The following is a 16885-nucleotide window of genomic DNA, read 5'->3' on the forward strand; positions in this document are numbered from 1 at the left end:
AAAGAAACCCAATCGATAAAACAGACACTCGTGTGCTAACATTCTGGCTCATATGAGGACACTGTGCTCCTCAAAGCAAGAGATTTGTGCTATTAAATCTTAAGAGAGATTTCTAGACAAATGCGCACATTTGGCAGAACTTAATGCAAATGCAGCATTAAAGGGAAAGTTCACCCAAAAATGAAAATTCTGTCATTAATTACTCACCCTCATGTTGTTCCAAACCCGTAAGACCTCTGTTCATCATCTTAACACAAATGAAGATATTTTTGATGCATTCTGACAGCTCTCTGACCCTCCCAGAGACAGCAAGGGAACTTACACCATCAACATCCAGAAACGTAACAAGGGGATCTGTAAAATAATCCATGTGACATCAGGGGTTCAACTGTAAATTTACGAAACTGCGAGAATACTTTTTGCATGCAAAAAAGTATCCACTGAGCGCAAACAGCGCATGTGGTTCCGTGTCAGCCGCACCACACAGATGTGCTAACTTTCTGGGTTTATACAAGAACACTGGACTCTTTAAAGCAAGACATTTCTGCTATAAAATCTTCATGGACATTTTTTTTCGCAAGAAGACTGTGCACATCTGGCACAGCTTAGTCATGCAAATGCAACATTAAGGAAAAAAACACTGGCCTTCACACACTTAACAGCAGCACACTTTAAAATTGCTGTACTGCCTCCATTTTTGTACTGCATCAAAATGTTCAGCATTAAAAAAAAGAAGTTGTAACGAGATAAACACACATAGATTAGTTCCCACAAGCAGAATTTCAACAGACAATATCATTAAGTGAAAACTACATCACAAATATTGCATTAGTCCCATGAAAATAAATGAACGAGAAGCGAAAAATCAAGAATAGACTGCGTGTCCTGCATATAGAGATTATATTGGGCTGACAGAGGTCCCAGAGAAACAGATTGCCTTGGCTTTCCTGCGGAGCACTGCATTCTGTCAAATAACTCGGCGCTTGGCTGAACTATCCTTGCTTTCTGCCCTTATTCAGAAAATGAAGTGGTGTACTGAAGAGCAGAGCATGATGGTTCTCTATAGGACGCCCATCCTCTTGAGGAGGACACCTACCTCGTGGCTGGCCTGCTGCTCTATGACATATGAGATACTTTGCTTTCACCTTCACTTCTTTAAACCTTGCAAGCAAGCCATTCATGAACCAGCAGGCAGCAGCGATTACCTTTCCAGTGAGGTTCTTTTGAGGCGTATGATTTGATGTGCAGATCTAAACACCACGCTGTGCATCAGAAGGGACATGTTTGAAGCAGCCAACATGACAAATGCATGAATTGCTATATTCAGTGACCCCAATGTGTATTTGGACATGTTTAGACTCTTAAAATATAGATATGGTTTCAGTTGCATTGGATATATATCAAGTGACATCTACAAATAAATGAGAGTGTTTCTCCAAACTATATTGTCTACCTAAATATTGACAACTAATCATTTGTTTTTTCTCCAAAGAAAATATGCAAGAAGCATGCATATAAATTTAATCATTTTAAGAAAATTTTATATTCAATAAAAAATTCCAGCAAATACTGATATGTAATACTTTGTTTTCCATTTTAATATTAATTTGTAATAAAAAAAGAAAATATGCAACAAGTATGCATCACAGACACATTTCATTTAAATTTAATTATTTGTTTGAAATGTTAACATTTCTTTTCAATGTTTCGCTTTGAAAATACAGAATTGTGAAAAGTACTGACAAAAAACATTTAATGAAGATTGTTTTTCTTTTTTCTTTTTTTGTAATAATGATAAAAATAAATGTATCAATTATATTTTCAAAAAGAAAAAAAAATGCTAAGTAAACTTAATTCATAAATATATTTCTATAATTATTTGAAAAATCTAGTATTTTTCAGTAGTCATATATTCAAAAAGAAAAATCTGCAAAGTAAACTTGACTACTGAAAAATACTGACAAAAATGACTCATGAAAATGGAAAATTTAATGAAAAAATATTTCTAGCAAATAATTTTACATACATTTTGTTTTCCCGTTTTTTTGAATTTGTAATTCTTCAAAGCAAAAGATGCAACAAGCATGCAACACACATACAGTTTTAATTTACAGTTTTACACACTTTTTATCATGCGCAACACCGTGAACAAGGATGCTGCCTATAGGCTAATTCGGTCATGTGACTGCACATGTATTTGCGTTAAAGCCCCTTCCAAACACCAGAAAGTATCCAAACACATATTCATTTCCAAAATGGGACATCTTGTTATTTGCGAATGAGCAGTGGATGCCTCAGGACTTATTCAGCACTGACTCTATGTTCAGAGAAATTGCCACAAGAGGACTTACTACACAACATATCAAGCAGAACAGAGCGCTGGCTGGCTTTCTACACCGACGTGTAGCAGACTTTCAAAATTGGCTGCATTGATCCAAAAAAGGGGAGTCGGGGGGGAAATAAATATCTTTCCAACCATGCAGCCTCTAATCCATCGAGGGTAATGTTGGGCTCCATGCACTAACATTCAGACCTCAAACCAATGTCACTGCAAAGAGGAGAAGGGTACGACAGACAGCGTGATAGAGAAATGATGTTCAGCTATAGTGACAGTGTCTTCCATTCCCAGTCTCTGTAAGGCAGCATGAGACGCATTAAATCAACCTGTCTCTGCATTTCCAGATCTCAGCCCTCTGGGACGCTCTCCTGTGCCTCGCTGAGAGATAAGATGAAACAGCTTTAAGGAATACTATTAGAGAGAATAGCACTATTCGGACAGGATTAGTTCACTAAACGACGTCTGAGCTATAATTATTAACAGGGCGTTTGTGATTTCATGTACTGATTTGGATGGAATTGGGATTTGCAGTTATTATAATAGTCTAGATGTAAGTTTACGGAAAGGACATGCACTCTGGATGCATGGAAATAACTATGCATAGAATTAAAGCAAGGAATTATGATAAGATCAAATCTGGTGCTGATATTGTATGCAGAAATTGAACACCAATAATCATTTTACCCAGAATGTTGGTTTAATCTAACGAAGGTGTTGTAAACTGATTGTAAACTGAATTATTTGAAATAAGCAACATATAACAGTAAATATTTATCTATCCCATTTATCCCATACAGCTAATTATATAAATGGCTGAAAACATTAGGTATCAGTAATATTCATGATGCACTGATGTGGAAACTGTACAATTCTGAACTCAAATTGAAAGTACAACCACATATTAAATATTTAATATTGAAAGAAACAAGCAAGAGCCGTGAATGAGTAGAACTTCAGGAATAACAGGTGTTTAAATTCAATATAGAATCTCTAATGAGTTCTGTGGGAGCAGATTCTGTGTGAGAAACAGAATGACAAAAGCACCATCAGACCTGTAATGTCCTCATTTATCATTCAATGTCTGATCAAACTCCAACACTACGAGCTTGAATCGAATCTGAGCTTCCTAACTTCACACGAGTATCTGAGAGACGGAACGCAGTCTAAATGAACAGTACGTGAGGTAAGATAACGCTACTATTATGCAAGATGACACTGCCACTCTAATTTCCCCGTCTGACGGGTCACATGCGATCTGTCTGAGTTTCACAGACTCATTATCTGCACTCGGATCAATATATGATGGATGGGCGGTGGAAACTATCGCCTGCCGCACAGACGGAAAAGATGACTGAGCCATATGGCCCACAGCTATGATGGAATCAGGCCATTGGGACACAAGAGATGAGTCCAACCCAAAAACACAATCAGGATCAGAGCTCCTGCTGAGCTCAACATGTGCTGGACTTCACATTACAGCTTTTTTTCTCATGAAAAATGCCTGAAACTAATCCTAAAATCAAACCAGTAAATCTAAAAAACTATAGGACAGTAAATTATTAAGCAGACATTAAACCAATAATCTTTTTAAACATCTTCTGTGTGTAGCGTAACAAGTAAACAATGCAAAAGAAATATGAAAATACATAAAACGCCTTCGAGAAATGGCATATAAACAAATAAAAATAAATACACATAAATATTATAACAAAATAAAAAATACAAATAAATAGGTAAATCTATCCATCCATCTCAGTAATTATATAATATGACTGATATATATAAAAATTAATAAATACTTATAAGAAAATTGTATGCGTGCATGCGTATGTGAGAATGAGCACATATAAGTAAATATGTTTTATTTACTTATTTATTTTAATAAGGGAAATAAATAAGTCAATAAATATTTAAGTCAATAATTAAATAGGGGAAGAATATATATATATATATATATATATATATATATATATATATATATATATATATATATATATATATATATATATATATATATATATATATATATATATATACATACACATATATATATATATATATACATACACATATATATATATATATATATATATATATATACATACACATATATATATATATATATATATATATATATATATATGTGTGTGTATGTATATATATATATATATATATACATATATATATACATACACATATATATATATATATATATGTGTGTGTATGTATATATATATATATATATATATATATACATACACATATACATACACATACATATATATATATATATGTGTGTATGTATATATATATATATTAAAATGTGTATATGCACATACATATAAGTATATAAATATGTAAAGAAATTAATATTTAAGTAAGTAATTAAATAAATATTGGTAAAAAAAATGTATCTGTGAGTTTTTGTTTGTGCTAATGCTCATACTTATTTTCTTTCTCAACCAACAATTGGATGTGATGGAAGTGACCGGCACAAAAGTTTTGATTGCTTCCTGTCAAGTGTTGTCAAATTAAAGGCTACTGGATGAACAAAAACAAAGACAAAAAAAAAATAAAAAATATCCCGATATCTCCCCAGTTTGCTGTTTGAATAAGAAATGTTTCAAGACAGGAAAGAAAACTGATAGTATTGACTTTAATCTTAAACATACCAGCCCAGACAAACAATTGCACCTGAGTGTCAGAAACATACGAGAAATGTTTTCCAAAGTGCTTTATCTTTCAACTAACTCCAAATAAACTGCTGTGAAAATCCCCCAAAAAACAGTGAATGAGAAACAGGAACCCAGCTCATAGGACTGTCGTATCTCCAGCATGCTGATGCTGAATCCCTACAGGCTGCAGGTGCAGAGAGGACACGGACACGGACAGCTCCTGCTCTCATTACACCAACAGTTTCCTCCAACATCTAATCTCACTGCCAAACGGCCTGATGAAATCACTGCAGCAGAATGCATTGCTATTCACTTTATATAAAAAGGCGTTACTGATTACAAACAGGCAAGCGTGAGCATTAACAATCTGATGCGATTCTGCACAGCAATGGCGTGAACAAAACAGCTGTTCATTTGCACGGCCGATTTAATGGACGAGAAGTTAATTTAGAGCTATTCGGAGATATCTAACCTCATAAAAACAGTGTGCATGCATGAAAGTCTGACAGGCTAATGTGGAGGGTAAATAAACAAACAAAAACAACCCAAAAAATGGAGATAAAAAAATATTACTATTATTAGTAGTTAATTACTACAACTGCTGCTGCTACTAAAGATAAAGTGCTAAAATCTGGTTCAAATCAAAGTCGATTTGGAAGAGGAACGGTTTGATTTACATAATTCAGAACCGAACCCTAGCATTGGTTTGAGTGAACATCTTCAGGCCCTTATGAGACACGGCCGGGATCTTTTCTCAGCTTAGTGGAAATGACTTCTGTGGACCTGCGGCTCTGATGTTTGATGCCACGTAGGGTCTGCCCACCAGCCAGGAAAGGGCTGATTCACAGGCTGACGGCATTGTGGGTCAGAGGACAGTCTAAACAGCTCTGGGTCATAACAGCCCTTCTCTAGCCCCATACCAGCACACATATGTGCCCCATAACCCTATAAAGCATCAAAAAACATGCTGATTCCATTTAGTGCACAGATGTGAAACCAGCGGGTTTGCACTAGTGACACGGGCATGTTGCACCTAAACGTCTTTCCTAAAAAGAAATAGTAAAATCAAAGTTACAAAGACAACAGCAGCTGCTCTGTAGCATTAACAGAGAGTTCTTCAGTTTTCCAAATTGGAATTTAAAGTGGAAAACCTCGTATTATATAAAGAAGAAAAAACAAATACCATTACTTAAATACTGAGAAGCCTTTTAATTCCCTTTTAAAGTTATTTCTGAAAACCAATAAAAGACTAATAAATGAAATACATGCTATATATATTTTTTTTAAAGAAAAGAAAATGACAAAACACTAAAACCAAATACTTTAAATGCTACATTACACAAATAATAAAATGTTTTATCTTAACCTTAAAATGGACAGAAACAATTAAATGACAATTCGGATATATTTAAAAATGTAATTTATTCCGTCAGTGGCAAAGCTGAATTTGTCATGATCATTCAGAAATCATTTTAATATGCTATTAGGATTTTTTTAATGAAACGGAAACCTTTATTGTCACTTTTGATCAATTTAATAAATCCTTCTGAATAAAAGTACTCCTAAAAAATATAAAAAATTACAAATTAAAAAAAGTTCCTTCCCAAACTGTTACATATACTTTACATGCTTAACTAAGGTGGATAAAAACAAAACAATCTTCTATAAGAACAGATGTGCATGACCTATCATGGAAATATTCATCATAAAGTCATGTGACTGAATACTTCTAAACCACAACTCATTTATTAATAAAAGAGCCAGAGTGGCTTTCCCAGTGGATACAACTACTTTCTTGATTATTTTCATTTATTGGCATGTTGTTTTTGTGATATTCTAATTTTCATGAAAACGCAGCGCTTTGGATCCCAATCAGCCAGTCCGCCGCAGCACAGATTCAGCTTCTCCGACACAAGCAGATCAGATACCACCGCCTCAGAAAGCGACAGTGTTCATGTCATCAAACACATCTGCACTGAATATTCCAGATAAGACCACGCTCCCCGGGTAAAGATCTGCAATATCATTGACAGCATGCGACTTCTCTGCCAAACAGAAAAAAAATGTTTCAACCGATTCAACAAGCCTCTTTCCCAAAATCCACACTTTTTTGATATGGGATCTTCTAGAGTTTTGTTAAAGCTCCGTCAGAGGTCTTAAACAACAAATGGAGGATTATCTGGCAAACTTTAGATTAAAATAGAGGCCCTCAGATGGTTAACATCACAGAGAGGACATGTATTGGGTTTTCCATGCACCACCAGGGCCACATGACAAAAATCACACACATCTACATAATTGGCACTATTGACGAGTCTGCAGAGGTGAAGCGTTATCAGGACAGATCCAAACCTCCGGGGCTTCAGCTCTGATTTGTGTTATGGGAGACGATAGGACATCAGCTGCCGTTAGATTTCTCTGCACTTATTTATATTGACAGCAAATTCAATAATGAAGTCAAACTCCACGCCCCCGCTCCCACAGGACCCAGACTGAACCCAGAGACTTCCCATGTGTCACGCCAATAATGAAAATAAATGACGCTAAAGGAAAAAGACAACATTTAATTCCATCATTATATCACACCACTCATTTTCGCAGCAGAATGTCAGCATGGCTGCAATTCAGACAATTAAACAGAGTAACTTATGCTGCAGATAAATATTGGCCACCCAGTTTGCATATCCATCTACGCCAATGAAAATAATTTATACAGAACAGAGAATCAAGTTCAAAGCTTCTTTTGATCACATGAATCCGGCGCCGTACTTTTCATTTATCAGCTATAGTTTTGAAGACAGTTTGTTCTATATAATTCAAAGACAGTTTGGCGTGTTTTTTTTTTTTTTTTGACATTTTCAAATATTTTTTTTGTGTTATTTTCAGTTTTGATCAATTTACTATTATTCAAAATAATTGAAAAATAGTAAAATTTCACTGATACGTCTAATAATCAAACTGTTTCTTTAAGGATATCGGTTTCAGTTTATTAAATATATATTTATTTATTTTAAAAAATATATCACTGAATAAAAGATCAAATAAATAACATTTATCATTTATAAATTTGTGATATCCAGAATATTTGTTAGTAAATAAATATTCACTAATATATCATTTTATGTATTACTTACTAATATACACAGAGAGAGACAGCTATATATAATATTATATAATTAGTAAATAAATACATTAATAAATATGATTTAGCAATATATTTAAAATATATGCATATACACATAAATACAGTTTCATATTTGTTTTTAAATGACATATTTATGTTTTTTTTTTTAAATAACTGAAAGTTATATTAGTAAAATGACATTAATAAATAGCATATATAAACTATATGTGAATCTGGACAATAAAAGCAGTCTTAAGTCGCTGGGGTATATTTGTAGCAACAGCCAAAAATACATTGTGACATTGGTACAAATTATTGATTTTTCTTTTATGCCAAAAGTCATTATGATATTAAGTAAAGGTCATGCTCCATGAAAATATTTTTTTGTTAATTTCCTTCAGTAAATATATCAAAACTTAATTTTCGATTAGTAATATGCATTGCTAAGAATTCACCTGGACAACTTCAAAGGGGATTTTCTCCATATTTAGATTTTTTTGCACACTCCGATTCGAGATTTTCAAATAGTTGCATCTCTGGCAAATATGGTCCGATCCTAACAAACCATACATCAATGGAAAGCTTATTTATAGCTTCTAGATGATGCATAAATCTCAATTTCAAAAAAATTGACCCTTATGACAAGTTTTGTACTCTAGTGTCACATATTCTTTGCTGAAATGCTTATTTTTAAAGTTTCTCTTGCTTTTGTTTATTTTAACAGAAAACGGCAATCACTCTGAAACAAAAAAAGAAACAGATTTTTGCAGTCTACAAATGTTTTAACACATCTGTGCTAAAAGGAACTCTGTTCATCTTATTTCATGCCTGTGCACAGAGCGAAACAAGAACTGATTTAAAAAGTCAGATTGAGACAAGACCATGAAGACCTGCAGCCCCCTTCTAGTCTCAACCTGTATCACACAGCGAGAAGCCGTTTCCACATGAAAATGATCGATGAATGCTTTATTCGACACTGCCGGTTCTGACATATATAAAGTACTGTACCATTATAGAATTTAACGCCTCACTACCCACATATGAAATAAAAGAGAGATTTTAATATCGCTGTGAAAGGATATATTGCTGTTCTACAAAAAAAGGACACCGGCACAAGAAGATTCATCTCTATGTGATTTGGTTAGCTGCTGCAGAAGTTCCAGATCTGCATTTGTAATGTCAAAATGCATGACGTTGCACTGCAGTCCTTCATCTCTCTATCAGCGGAGAGGAAAAGCAGGAGGGCAGCGAACAGGACGACTGAAACTATATTGATGTCAGCGACTGGTAGGGAAGGAGAGAATCTGTGGGTGATGCAACAAACATCAATAAGAGCCAAACAGTGAGTGCACACTTTTTCAGCAGTCTTGGTTCAGCGAGAATGATATACTTTCTCTACGAATAAAATGGTTAGGATATGAAAATCCTGAACCACACTGTTGCTTTCTATAGTGGTCTGGCTCTGATCCAGGTATCGGATCATTAGGAGTCTGGCCAGAACTTCCTCCAAAAGCTCTTTGATGAGAATTTGGGAAAGCAGGGCATAGATTTATAATAAGGTCTACAGGGAGTGACTACTGTATACTCATCTCTGATCAATGTGCAGTCACAGCACAGCTAAGTAAGTTGTACAAAACTCAGACTTTAGCAAAAAAAAAGTTAGCCTTATTAGATGTGGAACAGGATAGAAATGTCTGTGCATCTTTGACTTACTGTGGACATTTATACATCAGCATGGGACAGTTATTTTAAAAGTTTCAGTGCATATTCTTGTCAATAATACATTTAAAAAAAAAAAAAAAGTGACAATTCGAAAACAATGTGAAGAAACAAAGTAAATAAAGAGATGACATAACACTTCTTTAAGGCAAAATGTGTTTCTAGTCACTGCATACTGATGAAGAATTGAACTGACATTTGGTTATTTACTATTGGCTACTTTTGTGGCTCATCCACCAATTTAGAGTTGGAAACAGTTAAACATAAATTAGACGAAGATTTAAAAATAAATAAATAAATTGTCCAGTGTGATTTTTGTCCAGTATGTTCCAGATAATAAATAGCTAGAAAAAAAAAATCTGGCCAAGATTTCATTTAGAAAAGAAAAGAAAAAAGGAAACCAGTGTTATTGGTGTTATTAAATAACTGGATATTTAAATATTAAATAGTGCATGATGATGAAATATTAACTTCAAGTAAGTGCTAGGTGATGCAAAAAGTAATTGAACATTTTAAAGTACGGGAAATTAAATAAATGTAATGAATTAAGAAGGAAAAATTAAATATTCAATATCAGAGAATGTATATTGTTCCATATACACACAGATCATTTTATTTAAACAAAACGGACCAAAATGTATTGGCTAATACCCAATATGGTCCCCAATATATACAATCTAAAATTAGAAGCTAATAAAATAAGATGACCTTGTTTGTGTAAAATATTTCATTCGTATGCATTACTATGAGATTATTCAATAAATCAATCTTTTTGAGTAATTTTAATTGAAAATTAGTATATTGTTTAAAGTACGGCTGCTGTGACAAAGTTACTCATACCATGATACACACAGTTTTAGTTACACCACACACAAAAAATGAGACAGAAAAAAGAGACAGATTAGACACTTTCATTAATCTTATTTAGTGGTGGAGAATGAATGCCTTTGATGAGAGATCTCAGCTTGCCTGCAGTCTCTTCCCTGCACAGCGTCTCTCTGGCATCACCTGCAGAGCGCCAGCGAGCAGGTGTTCATCTGCTCTCTCCACCCCGCTGCTCCCATGAGCCCCCGTCGCAGTCTTAAGGCTGTCGACTCTTAATTCCTCGAAGCAAATGAAAGAATCCTCGAAGGGCCCAGAATCACAGAAGGCTCCAGACCCCAGGCACCCATGTCTTTAGATGGCTTACTTCTAAAAACAAGAGGCTCTTTTCACCAGGGACATGCAAAGCCCCAAGGTTTGTTAAGTCTCTGCAACAAGCGCAGAGACTGTAGAAACGGCTCTCAAACAATGCAAGCTTTAAAAAGCCGTTCCATCAGCCTGAATGAACACACTGAACGCTGACAGGCTTCTTGGTGAGATGCAGAGTGGATCATAATAAAATCAGCTCCGGTTTTGACTTTGACAGAAGGAACGAAAAGCCCCTGCTCTATTAATCGCCTTAAAATAGCAGAGAAATGATGTAAGACCTGAGAGGACACAGTAAAAGCTAAACCGCTTTCAAGTGTGCAGCTAATGAAAGTATATTACTTTTCTTTTTTTCTTTTTTTTGTATAATCCGGTATTGATTCTTAACATCCCAAGATTGATCTGTTAATCCAAGCGTTTTAGAGCATTTGAAAAAAAATTTCTAAATATTTGAAGCGTGTGTCCTGTTAAATCCTGTTACAATCAGTTGCACAGGATTGCGCCCACTATATATTAACTTTTCAGCCTAAAGTCAAAAGAATCAATTACTGTATTAATTTAAACAATAATTACTAAATCAATCATAATATGAATTAAATAACATATAAATGTATTTTACTGTCTTAATTTTTATATTGTATTATTTTATTGTGTGTCACATTTTCACATTGGTCTGAACAAAAACAGCAGAAAATGTAAATTCATTCTCTGCCAGCAGGTGGCACTTATGGAATGGCTGAAATATAGCGTTTCCCTGGCAACAGCAGTAAACAAAGCCACACAGCAGCTTTTGAAGTTTAATCCACACATTAAGCTACAATAGCAGTTTTTGTCTTTCCATCCCCAAATTCAAGACCTCTTGAAATCATAATTAAGACTTTATGTCCTCAACTAAATTTTTTTAAGAAATAAGACTTTTTAAGAAATAAGACTTAATTCTTAAGACTTTAAGAATTTAATAAAATGTAAGACCCACAGAAACCCTGTTTTATCAACTGATTAGGTAAATCAGTGTCATTATCCAGCCTTAAAGTGTATAAGGTCTGAATGGTAACTGGCGTCAATAACAGAACTTAACGCAAATCATCAGAGTTGAAAAGTGAGAGGTAAATTAATCCATGCCTGTGTAATTTCATCTCTAAACTGCCGTATGTCTCTTCTGGCAAGTCATGGAAACCTTTTACAAAGGCTATATTTATATCCCCTTTGTTAAATAAATTAATGAAACTCTTAAATTCTTAAAAAGCTGGGTCATATTACCAGGAGAATTAAATTTAATTTTCCATTGCTCTTCCACAATTTTAATCAGAGAACCTACTGTGACTGGGTGATGTATTGCCAAAAAGAAAAACCAGGGCATTACTTTATCTGAACATAATATATAATAAATAAAGATTATTATTGTTATTATTATTATTATTATTATTATTATAGCATATTTAATACAATTCAAATGTTTTTAATAAAAAAATATCCAAAAAAGTGTTTTAGCTTTGCTGAGTTCAGAAATAAATTACACTGAATAAAAAAACTAAACTAGAAAACAATTTTATAAAATTGTAATAAAAATATCGTTTTTACTGCATGTTTTTAACAAGTAAATGCAGCCTGGTGAGCAAAAGAGATTGCACAATCTTACCGAATATGCCACACAAGGACTGAACCAACTGAACCATAATGTCAATGATTCATGAATTACATTAAACAAAACAAACATTCTGAATAGATTCACAGAAATTTAGAGGAGGTCAGCAGACACTGATAAATCTGCCTTAACAGTCTCTCAACTGTGAATCATAAGACAAGAAGGGGACATGACACTGAACAAAAACACACTACATCACTGCAATGGTCTTATACATACACATATACATATAGTATATGACTAAGCACTTTTGCCTGCAGCTCCTATAAAGCCCTTGGAGAAACCCTACATATCAGCAACAGGCACAAAGCAACAGTTTGTTTGCACAAGATTTATTTTGCTGCATCCTACCATCAGTCTTCTATCTTTCTTTCATTTCACTGCATGTGAACAACCTCTGTGTTTGAGCGCGTTTCACTGCAGATTCACTTACCTGCTATTGAAAAGCAGCGGATGTTGCTCCAATCTCTTACAGCCTTGAACAAGCTCTTCCTGCTGTGAGTCTCCACTTCCTCCTGAAACACAAATGTGAATAAAACATCAGGCCAAAGCTAAAGTGGTTCTCTCCGATCCTGATCCTAAGAGCAAATCTAAACTGAGAGGTCTCATGAGAGAAATGAGCACCATAAATGGAGAAATTCCCTCAAACTCAGATGTCACACATTGTATTCTTTATTTACACTTGAAAAAAATCACTGATTAAAAACCTCTAGGGAATGTATAAGTAAGCTTCAGTTATTGCACACACACACACACACACACACACACACACACACACACACACACACACACACACACACACACACACACTTATAGTATATACAAGATGACATTACAGACACACAGGTATACATACTCTAGCATTTAAAAGTTTGTTTGTTAATTTCTACACGTTTTTGAAAGCTGCATTTACGTTTTTTATGTTTTTTTAAAATCACAATTTTTTTATGCTCCAAAACACATATTATTGAGAAATATTATTACAATTTTAAATTGGAATGATTTGAATTGAAAAGATATTCAAATATAAATCAGCTGTGACAGAAAAGCTGAATTTTCTTCAGTGTCACACGATCACATGCTGCTTCATATTTTTGTGGAGACCATGATAAACTTCCATTCTGAAGTTTAGGGTGAAAAAAGATTTATATTTCAAGACTCACACACATGCATTATTTTCAGGAAAACAGCTATTGTGTGTGTGTACATATGCATGTATGTATATGCAGTATATGTGTGTGTGTGTGTGTGTGTGTGTGTGTGTGTGTGTGTGTGTGTGCTCTTGTTTTTGTGACATATCGGGACACAACTTTGTATAATGATATGGGTATGACAAGGAGAGGGTGACTTATGAGGACATAACCCATGTCCCCATTTTTCAAAACGCTTATAAATCATACAGAATTAGTTTTTTTGAGAAAGTAAAAATGCACAAAGTTTCCAGTGAGGGTTAGGGTTAGGGTTGGTGAAGGGCGATAGAATATACAGTTTGTACAGTATAAAAACCATTACACCTATGGGATGTCCCCACTTTTCACAAAAACAAACGTGTGTGTGTGTGAGCGCACGTGTGCATGCCTGTGTGCACTGACAAGTTGGTGACATTAATTTCTTGATTATATTATAATATTAATATTTAAAGTCAACTTGAAACATCATCTAGCATAGGACTTCTTATCAAGCAGACTTACAGAAACATCAGGTGGCATATCTTTCAAGTGGCACTAAATAGGGCATGTTTTGATAATTTTATCTCACTTTATGTCACTGCATAAGCATCAAGGTTGAGTTCTTCCTGGCAATAGACTTCTCGGCATGAGATGTGTTTTACAAAGCAGACTGCAATCTTTCAAAGCCCCTGACTGTAGTTCATAGTGAAAACTGGTTCACCCTGAGCATCTGTGTCATAAAGAAATGCTGTCAAAAGAGTGACTGCCCCTCTTTATCATAAATACAGCCCCGAGTGCTAAGGAAAGAAAATTCAATAGAGGTTTCAAAATAGATGACATCACAGCCGCCCTGAAATTGAGGTCTAAAAATAGGAAGCATATCCCGCCAAAGGAGAGTGACAACATACTTCAATTAGGCAGCTTAGGAAAAAGAAAGACAGGTGTATGGAGACTGTAAATATACCTCCTTTCAGAAACATAACTTCCATCCGATGCCTTTTATTACCTGCTCTTTTTCACTAGCGGATGTTTTTTCTTAAATTAAGATCTATTATATGACCAGTTGTGTGGCAGTTAAATAGCAAAACTAGAGCTGGGCAATATTGAGAAAAAATATTGTTTCGATTTGAACCAAACGGTCTGTAGACAAACAGATTTCAATGCTGCTAAAATAGCACTATAATAATAATCATATTTATTTAAATAACAAATATCACAAATAATATAAAATTATAGATAAAAAGAAAACTTTAATAAAATGAGTACCATGTTTCTTTATTTTTACCTTCCCATTGAAAACACCCTTTAAAAAATTAAAAAAGCTGTTACATGTGATTTAATAAAATCATTATGGAACTTAAAAGTGAATTAAGATGACTGTGATATTTACAAGACTACTTATTTTTATAAATGATCAAAATAATTATTGTAAGTAAATTAAATGTTCAATGATAAATACCCAGTATTACTGAGTGCCAAAAAAGGTGTTGGAGTGTTAAGTGAAAAGAAAAAAAGAAAGAAAGCAAGGCAGCTTTATTTTCTGCGTTTATGCATCACAGCAAAGCTAAACTTAAAAGGCCTGGTTTTCCACATAGACAACTTTTTGTGAAAACGTCAACTTAGAAAGGAAATAATTGGTTTAGCAGCTGCCCTTCCCAAATTACTGCCCAATACTTCTCAGCAAGCGAATAATGCATGTGATAACAGTATGTCCATTTCTGGGTGAACTATTTCTTTAAATTTGAAATAGTAAATTACCCAGACCTACTCAACTCCATCTAAGTTAACATGTGGCACATTTCACCAGAGTTAACTTTTCAGAGTTAACTCTCTTTTAGACATTTGAGAGAGCAGTAGCAGAGTAATCTCAGACTATGGTCCGGACTGACACTGTATTCACCCATGTGGTCAGTCGGTCCTAAAAACCACAGAGTCTGCCATTCACATCAGCTCAGCAGAATGTGCTTTCATCCTGAAATACTCTGCATGCTTCATAACAAAAAAAAATTAATAAATTGCTAATAACATCCAGCGAATCAGCAGTTTTTCCGGTCTTACACAGGAATGCATGAGATTGTGCAATTTAGTTCCCGCCTGACCGAATAAATATCTGATAATATAAATACTCCTGCAGTCAAATGCGCTCTAAGTTCAGCAGACGTATTAAAAATGTTTTCCCAGAAATAAAAATGAACTATGTGCTACCAAAAGCCCCTAAGAGTGTGCTTGTGTGGTTTCCAGTCCCTTATTGTTAAAACAACAGCAAAATCTGCTTCAGATTCGACCAACTCCATCAACAAAAAAAAGGTTCGATGTCAGTCAGTTAGCTTCTTAACCCACCACGCATCAATTGTGTGATGCATTTCAGGAGGAAAAATATGGGCGATGTCAGTACAGCTCTGTAGAGAGGACAGAATTGAGACGTTACAGGCCTAATGAGTCCTAAAGCACCAAAGAAGAGCAGCCGACTCAGCAGAAACACAGCCAGCAGTCGCCACAGCATCACTGCCTCTGCATACTAAAACAGCTCACACAATTACCACGCTCTCTCATGTGGCACTGTGAAAAGATCATCATCATCATCCTCCTCATTAACGTAAACACCGTGGGCAATTTGCATTTAAACAAGTAATGCCTTTATCTGCTAATGATCCTTTTAAGGGAAGGCAATACAGACACACACACACACAGGTCAGCTTCGAGATTCTGTGCTATTTAGCTTTTCATAATGCGTTGTTCCAGACTAGTGGAAAGAAAATACCCTAAATGTACTTTAAGTGTTTATTTTATTGCACAGTATCTATTACCGTCTGTAGATGTTAATTACAAAAAGTTTTCTCAAAATGAGTCCAAAATCTCCACTTCCTATCTAAATTCTGAAGGTTTTTACAGAGGGGTTTGTTCAAAAAATATAACATCAGTCTTTTTGAGCTGTATTAAAATGAGCTGTACAAACTATTTTTATAATAATACACACAATTTATTTATTTATTTATTTTATTTATTTATTTTTATTATTATTATTAT

At 34.4% G+C, this 16885-nt stretch overlaps 1 protein-coding gene across 3 annotated transcripts in view; it reads right to left on the bottom strand.

Annotated features, from left to right (window-relative positions):
- The window catches only part of LOC113052979 (double-stranded RNA-specific editase 1-like), a 122992-nt gene that overhangs the window by 67365 nt on the left and 38742 nt on the right, over positions 1 to 16885 (bottom strand). For all 3 annotated transcript variants that reach the window (XM_026217541.1, XM_026217544.1, XM_026217542.1), the window contains exon 2: positions 13123 to 13204. The gene's annotated coding sequence lies outside the window, so the exon portion shown is untranslated. The remainder of the gene's footprint in view (positions 1 to 13122; positions 13205 to 16885) is intronic.

This window comes from Carassius auratus, chromosome 34 (assembly GCF_003368295.1).
Source record: "Carassius auratus strain Wakin chromosome 34, ASM336829v1, whole genome shotgun sequence".
Lineage (NCBI taxonomy): Eukaryota > Metazoa > Chordata > Actinopteri > Cypriniformes > Cyprinidae > Carassius > Carassius auratus.